Source organism: Mastomys coucha, unplaced genomic scaffold (assembly GCF_008632895.1).
Source record: "Mastomys coucha isolate ucsf_1 unplaced genomic scaffold, UCSF_Mcou_1 pScaffold16, whole genome shotgun sequence".
In the NCBI taxonomy this organism is placed as follows: Eukaryota; Metazoa; Chordata; class Mammalia; order Rodentia; family Muridae; genus Mastomys; species Mastomys coucha.
Genome location: NW_022196898.1, coordinates 67,619,143 through 67,627,142, shown reverse-complemented (window position 1 = coordinate 67,627,142; position 8,000 = coordinate 67,619,143). Strand labels below are relative to the sequence as shown.

Below are 8,000 nucleotides of genomic sequence, written 5' to 3'. Positions count from 1 at the left end.
TCTGTCTATACATTAGTCTTGGACTATATGCCTGTCATTAGCATGTAGCCATAACAGTAATGTAACCAACCATTCCTTCAGCTAAGAATAACTGGATTGCCTACAGTGCCTTTTCATCACTACAAACAATGATTTAAGAAACATCCCCATTCATTTTCAATTACACTTGTATATGGAGTAGAATCTCGGTAATAACAGACACTGATTTTGTTAGGTATCAGCAGAGTGCTTCAGAATTACCATGTTCTTCTATAGCTAAGCCAGAGTATAGCCATGATCTCTCCTCCCATCAGCATTTATTAGCTACTGTTTTATCCATCTGACAGGTCTTCAGGGATACGTCATTGTTACTTTAATTTGCATTTATCTAATTACTAATGATTTTGAGCATCCCTTTGTTAAGTTTATTAGTCCTTTGAGTTTCTTTTTTGTATTTCCTTTACATATATCGTTGGACCATTTTTCTCTTGGGATTCATACCCACTTCTCGTTTATTTGTAGGAGGCTCATGTATATTCTAGATATGGGTCCCAATGGTGCTCAATATTGAATAAAAATCTTTAGTGTAATGTAATCAATTACAGTCATTTCTACCTCGTGATTCTATGGTGTTATGCTTTTCCACATTAGAAGACTATTCTTCTGTACTATTAGTTTTATGGTTTTTACGTTTAGATACATAAGCCATCTGGAGTATTCTTTATAGCATTATCTGTTTTATATTTTGCAGTAAGACATTTTCTCTAACAACATCTATAAAACAAGTAGTATACTTTCCATAATACCTTGAGCTCTTTTATACTTTATCAACTGTTCAAAGTACATATACATGTACATATACATACATCTGTGTGCATGTTGTATTTTAAAAATCTCTAGACATCTATTGTCTTACTTTTATATCAGATTATATAACTAGATTTGGCATATGAGAATATTTAATAAAATAAATATCCTTTCAGATTTTAAATTTTGCATTCCATCAATATTCAGACTTTGAAATGATTTCAATGTATTTCTTTCTTGTTAAGTTTGTTCTAGGAATTACTTAAATTTTGTTTCAATGATGCCTAATGCTTCAATTATATTGCAATTGAGATTATTGATAATGTATTAAAACATTACTGCTTTTTCTGTGCTTATTTGTATTTGGCCTTTTCATTGAATTTTATTTTCCCAAATGTAGGGAATTATTTTTTTTAATTTTAGGTATGCACCTGTACAACCAGCATGGGGGAGTTTTACCACCAATTCAAAGCAGCCTGGGTGATATCCTGAACTCTTGGTCAGCTTAAAGAACAGAATAAGATAAAAGAAGAAGGAAAAGAGGAGGAGGAAAGGAGGGGGAAGAAGAGGAACAAGAAGAAGAGAAGGAAGAGGAGGAAGAGGAAGAGGAGGAGGAGGAGGAGGAAGAAGGAGAAGGCACTTTATTTTGGTTTCAATCAATTTCCCAGGCTGAGAACCTGTGTCATATGTGAACTCTTCATTTGTGCCTTCTGTGTATCTGAACCCATTTTCTTGGCATGTTATGTTAGCTAGAATTCCAAATCAACATGGAAATATAAACAGTGAAAAAGGACATTTCTGTGTTTACTAGAGTAATGGCTCAATAACTTATTCATTGAGTATAATGTATATTTCCTAACCAATCAGAGTACTCATGTAGAGTATTTTTCTGAGATGCTATGTACTAAATAGAATCTGGGCAATGTCAAGTGTATTTTCATCACTGATGTGCCACAGCCGCATTCCTCATTTCACATCCTGATTTCATTGCTATTCTAATGAATTTCCTATTAAGGAGGCAACCTTCCATCTCAGAAGCTTAATATAATGTGATTTAGTAAAGTTCAATGTAACTAATAAACTGAATTTATTGATATGTATTATCTTTCTTCTACCATTTTGATAGGAAGTTTTACTTTTATATGATTATTAGGATGTTTATGTCAAAATTTAATTAATAAGTTAAATTACATCTTTAAATGTTCCAGGATTTTAATCATAAAAATATTTAGATTTGATTTATTTCTGGAAATACTCTTGATAATTTTCAAATTTTAATGGGCTAAGTTCTCCATTCATTAAAGAAATTTATTAAATTATATTTTACTCTGCAGTTACCAATTTACCAGTTTCTCACATCTAGATTCTAAGTCATAGCTTAGTTTGTTTAATAAAAATTTCCAGTATGGTTGTGGTTTGAGTGAGAATGGGCCCCATAGACTCATATGTTTGAATACTTAGTCCCCAATTGGTGCAACTGTTTGAGAAGAATTAGGAGGCATGGCCTTGTTGGAGAAGATGTGTCTCTGGGGATGGGCTTTCAGGTTTCAAAAGACTTAAACCATCCATGAAGTGTTCTCTCTGCCTCCACATGAGGATGAAGATGTAAGCTGTCAGCTATTGCTGCCTCTGTACCTCATGGCCTTTAAGCCTCTGAAACTGTAACTCAATTAAACTTTCTTTTTTATAAAATGCCTTGGTCCTTGTATTTTGTCACATTTACAAAAAAAAAAAAAAAAAAAAAACAAAACAAAAAACAAAAAACAAAAAAAAACACTAGTACAAGTGCCCTTGATAAGTTCTCCACTTGTTCTCCAATTTTGTACTGAATCAGTTGTGCTGCATTTCTGATTTGAAGATCTGTAGAGGTTTCTCTTTGTAAATACTTATTTAATTTTTAAAAACCAGCCATGTATTTATTTTCCTACTCTCCAAACTCTGCTCTGTATTTACCAACTACAACTTCTATTTTTCTTTTTATTTTATAGTATTTTTAAATTTTGTCAATTAAAGGGCTAGATCAAATATTTTCCTTCACTTTTACTTAATAATGAATGAATTGAGAATGGTAGTGTGCTTGTGACTGCAGCTCTGACTGGATCCCATATCTTTAGCTGTATGTCTGCTCTCACTACCACAATGTCCTAAGTAAGCCTTAAGCATCAACTCTGAATCAACTTTGATTCCCACCTTGAGCCAGCAGCTATTTAGAAAATATGCAGTGGCTTTGAATTCTCACAAGACTGGAGCAAACAAGTTTCTCTACCTGTTTATAATTAACTTCTTGCAGTGTGGTGAGGCAATACACCATATACGTGTCTTCCTCTTATGTTTTTTTTCTGCTTTGCCTTTTATTTAAGTGTTTTTTTTATCTAATAAACTTTGAATTTAAAAATATATCAGTTGTATATGAAGAAGTGTATCATCTGTGTTTCTGAAAACAAAATATTTATCAGATCTGGGAGGTCATCTGTTTTGAAACCATTTTAATTATTTATGTAATTGTTTGCCTTTTGCTGTTAATACTTCAGACAGAGAGCTATTTCTAAAACATCAGTGATCATCTTAGAGTCATTGCTATTATTTTTCAATATGAGGTTTCTCTCTTTCCTCTACTTGAGGCTATTTTCCACTAAGATCTTCTTAGTGCTCCTGTTTGTTTTCATTAACTTTAAGGTTACTGCCTCCACTGTTACTTTTACATTTTCTGAGTTGCTTGTGCTGCAAAGACTCTTTTTACTCTTGTAGCTGACATCGAATTCTGATGTTGCTCTATTTTCCTTTGAAGTGAGTCTTTTTATAAATAAGGGCATTCGAATGTATCCCATTTGTTGTATAATTACAGAGGCTAGTCTTAATTATAACATAGCGTTACATTTTGAACCTTTTGTGATTCCTTGCTGTTCTCTCCTATAGCTCCGCATTTCCTCTTCTTTTTCTCTTTTCATTAGGTTTATTGGAAACATTATTCTGCAAAATGAGACTATAATATCTCCATCACAAATGCATTATGAGGTTTTAATTACCTACTCTGAAGAAAGCATACTGAACAGTATCCGCTACACTAAATATGCTCGGGACGTACTTGCCATTTTTCGTAATTTATCATCCATCATCATCACCATCATGGTTACTGTGTGGAGAAAATTCACAGATCTGCTCGACTTTGATTCTTCTCCAAGTGTCTGACAAGATGGCCATGGAGGTTGTTAAATCTCCCGATAACGTGTGTAACAGATCTTCTAGTTCACTGTCAGCCACGTTGTGGAGGGTTTTAATTCTACACATTTCCTTCTGACGGTTCAAAATGTTACCATGATTTTGGCCTTAATTGTTGTTTTCCTTTGTTTCCTTTTGCAAGATAATAAAACAACCACTTGTTAGAACAGGTTCCTCTTCCGCAGGTGCACCGTGCCCCCACTCCCCCACCCCCTTTAACATTCTGCGGTCCTCCCAGACTGCTGCCTTCATCTGCCTTATTTTTCTTGAGGCTTCCGGTACTTCTGCATCTTGTTATTTGTGCACATAGGATTGTTCCTACCATAGCTCCTGCCTCTTGGCCCGTCTTTCATATTTTATTTCCATATAGTCTGCCCTCTTTAGAACTTTATGAGGTGTAAAAGTTCACGGCGTGCATCTTCTTCGGCTTCATTTAAAAAGGTTTAAAAATTTTCCCCCATCTATTCTCAAGTACTTTGCTTTTCATATTCTTTATGGGAAAAGTCTTGCAGCCCCTTATGATTACGTATCTTTGGGTGGAACTTTGATGGCGCTTATGCTGGATTTGCCTGGGAAGAGAAGCGCAGATGCCTTTCCAATCGCCATTTATCTCCATGGTTAGTAATCATTTTCCAGTCCTCGGGCTACAAGGCAGATGGAAGCAGCGCCTATTAGGGTCTGATTTCCAGACGAATAGTGAGACAGAGCCCGGGCCCATCTTTAAACAGATGGACTGTAGAGCCGCCGTATTTCTCAGACGCTGCTTTCTATGCTGTACTGTGCACTCTGAGGCACTATTCAGGCCCCTTCTCGGGGACTTCATGAGGGAGGGGAGGTCACAGATGTTCTGCAAGGACCTATTCCTTGCTGTTCCTGCACAGTCTAGAGCACCAGGTTTAGCTGAAAATTAGTACTTCCATCTCTCCCGTGGTTCATTCCACTGAGTAGGTGTCATTAGGCTCCACCAGATCTCTCTCTCTCTCTCTCTCTCTCTCTCTCTCTCTCTCTCTCTCTCTCTCTCTCTCTCTCTCTCTCTCTCTCTCTCTCTCCCTTTCTCTCTCTGTCTGTCTCTCTCTGTCTCTCTGTCTCTCTCTGTCTCTCTGTCTCTCTCTCTCTCTCTCTGTCTCTCTGTCTCTCTCCATCTCTCTCCATCTCAACTTTATAACCATATCATAGAAGAGAGAGGTGTTCCATCAACCCACAGTGACTTCTTTCTGTTGTAATCCATCTACACCGTGGTTCAAGCACCTGATAAGGAACAGCATGGGTCCATGATTTTCAGTATAGATGAAGTGTTTTCTGATTGTTTTAATATTTATTTTGAGGGGAATCATTTGAATAGGCTTCTCAGATGGAAGTGAGCTTCATGCTTTGGTTGTTACAGAGACTAACAGCAAAGATACTCAACTATCTACTGCCTCTGTTATATCTAGAAGTTCCTGAAAGCCATCTAGGAATTGTAGAGTGATCAGAATTCATTCCCCTGAAATCTACAGTCACATTAGTGATCTGTGTCATCCCCTTCCAAATATGAAAAGTACAACAACTATCTTAAAGAGTACTTAGGAAACTTGAGAAAAGAAATCTTACAAATGCATATGTCAAGACATTTCACATGGAGAGCTTGGCCTGGGTAGCACAGACTTTGAGACATTCTCAGTGGGTTCCATCTTACAACCACTTACCTCAAAGACTGACAGGCTTTGTTTGCTCTATGGATGTATGGACTTTTAATAATTCAAGTATGTAGCTCAAAATGAGATTCTTGGAGGCTAAGAGAGCTAAGTCGGTAAAGGGACTGATAGATAATCATGATTCTGATCAGCAGTACCTATATGGATGCAGGCACAGTAATGTGTCTGTAATCTAGCTGTGTAAAGGCAGAGACACAGAGTTCCCTGGAGTTTACTGCCTAAATATTGTCACAGGAAGAAACCTGTGTCATAAAGAAAGAAAGGAAGAAAGAAAGAAAGAAAAAAAGAAAGAAAGAAAGAAATAGGTCAGTAATATGGATCAGTAAACCTGTATCATAGATAGATAGATGGATAGATAGGTAGATAGATAGATAGATAGATAGATAGATAGATAGATAGATACATAGATAGATACAGATAGATAGATAGATAGATAGATACATAGATACATAGATAGATACATAGATAGATACATAGATAGATACATAGATAGATACATAGATAGATACATAGATAGATACATAGATAGCCACAATATGGATCAGCTCCCTGCCAAGACTCATAATCTGAGATAGATTCTCTAGGACTCACATGAGAGGAGAAAACCTTTTTCTAGAAGTTCGCCTCTGACATATCCCTCACACAGAAGTGAATAAATAGATGTAATAAAAATTAATGTAAAACTACTGTAAAGAGTGATCCAAGAAGACTTTAAATACTGACATCTGGACTTTCCACACACATACATGAACCCACAGGCATGCATGAACACATATATCCACACTCAAAAATGAATAAATATGTACAAACAAACAAATCCTTAGGATAGTTAAAAAAAGAAAAAAACAGATGCTTTGAACCCAATATAAATGTTTTTGACGATATTGGAGAAAAGAAAAGGAAGAGAGCATACCCAAGGCTTATAAAACCTAGCATCCCTCTTCAAAAGGTCAGGAAGTTATTTTCTTTCCTGGCAGAAGTGGGTCTAGCCATTTCAAGACAAGTTTTCAAGATGCTGTGTGGATACATAGCAATTCTTCTGTCTCATCCTCCATAAAAGTCTTTAGCCTCAGGAAGAGAACAGGTTAAACAATACATGCAGATCTTATAAAGAGATCTACAAGTCTACAGTGCATCCAAGGCTGAAGATTTCAGACGGCTTCACTCTCATCTCCCTTTACACCTCAAGCGAATGACAGCCTTGCAATCCTTTCAGGACCCTCCAATATCCTGCCTTTCATTGCAGAGACCAACACATGAACCCTGTAGTTTCCTGTCACGTGGAATGTACTTGCTGGCTGCGGGATTGAATGTGCTGTTTCACGCTTTTCATAGTGTACTGTATTCAATATGGAGAAGCGGGTAGATCTCTGGGGCTCACTGGCCCCAATTAGGAGACCTTGATTGAGTCTGCTATTTGAGTAACACCATCAACACCACCAAAGCCAAGAGAATCCAAACTGAAAAGGAAGGATTCTGCCACCACACTGGCTGCTACAAACACCCTACTCCCACAGAGAGGAAAGAGAGCACACAAGAGACTTGTCCTCTCATCCATCACATCTCCCTCTAATTTTTAGTTTTTGACGATGCACTAAAAATGGTCAGCCGATGCGTCCATAGAAAAAAAAAAGAAGAGGACTCTCTTAGTGAGCAGACTGCTTGGTTCCTGGACCTTCAGTAAAGTCAGTTCCACTACTATCATTCTACAGGGGCTGTTTTGTTGTTTTGTTTTGGTGACAGTGTTGAATAATGTATCCAAGGTTATAATAGATCATCAGTAGGTGGTCTTGGGGCTCAAGCCAAACCCATCTGTAGGTGTCCTAGATTGCTTGGAAGCTACACAACCCTAGAGATTGTTAACAGGCAGTTAAGAACATAACATACTTACCTGGCAGGGGAGACACCATGATCAGGAAGGTTTTTTCCTCAGGTCGAAGCTCACCCACTGCACTTGGGGTGTGCTGACCCCTGCGATTTCCCCAAATGCGGAAAACTCGACTGCATAATTATTTGTGGTAGTGGGGGACTGCGTTCACGCTCTCAAAAAAATAAATAAAACAAAAACAAAACCAAAACAAACAAACAAACAAAAAAAACATAGCTTCCACGGTGTATTTCTCCTTGCATGGGTTTTAATTTGTCTGTACCTAATTGCATTATCCACACTTCTTGTCTCATCTACCTGTACCCCTAAGATCTACTCATGGTTTTACTCTGACTTTCCTGACATCTTTTGAGACCCACACCTCTCTATAGCTAAGTCAGTGGATGATAACCACTCTTCCTGTCTGCCACATC

The 8,000-nt window shown here is 37.2% G+C and overlaps 1 non-coding gene across 1 annotated transcript; it reads left to right on the top strand.

Moving 5' to 3' along the window:
• The first annotated feature begins 7,582 nt into the window (after positions 1 to 7,582).
• Positions 7,583 to 7,747, top strand: LOC116094633. Its single transcript, XR_004120249.1, has one exon. It is a non-coding gene; the product is annotated as a U1 spliceosomal RNA (small nuclear RNA).
• Positions 7,748 to 8,000: the final 253 nt, after the last annotated feature.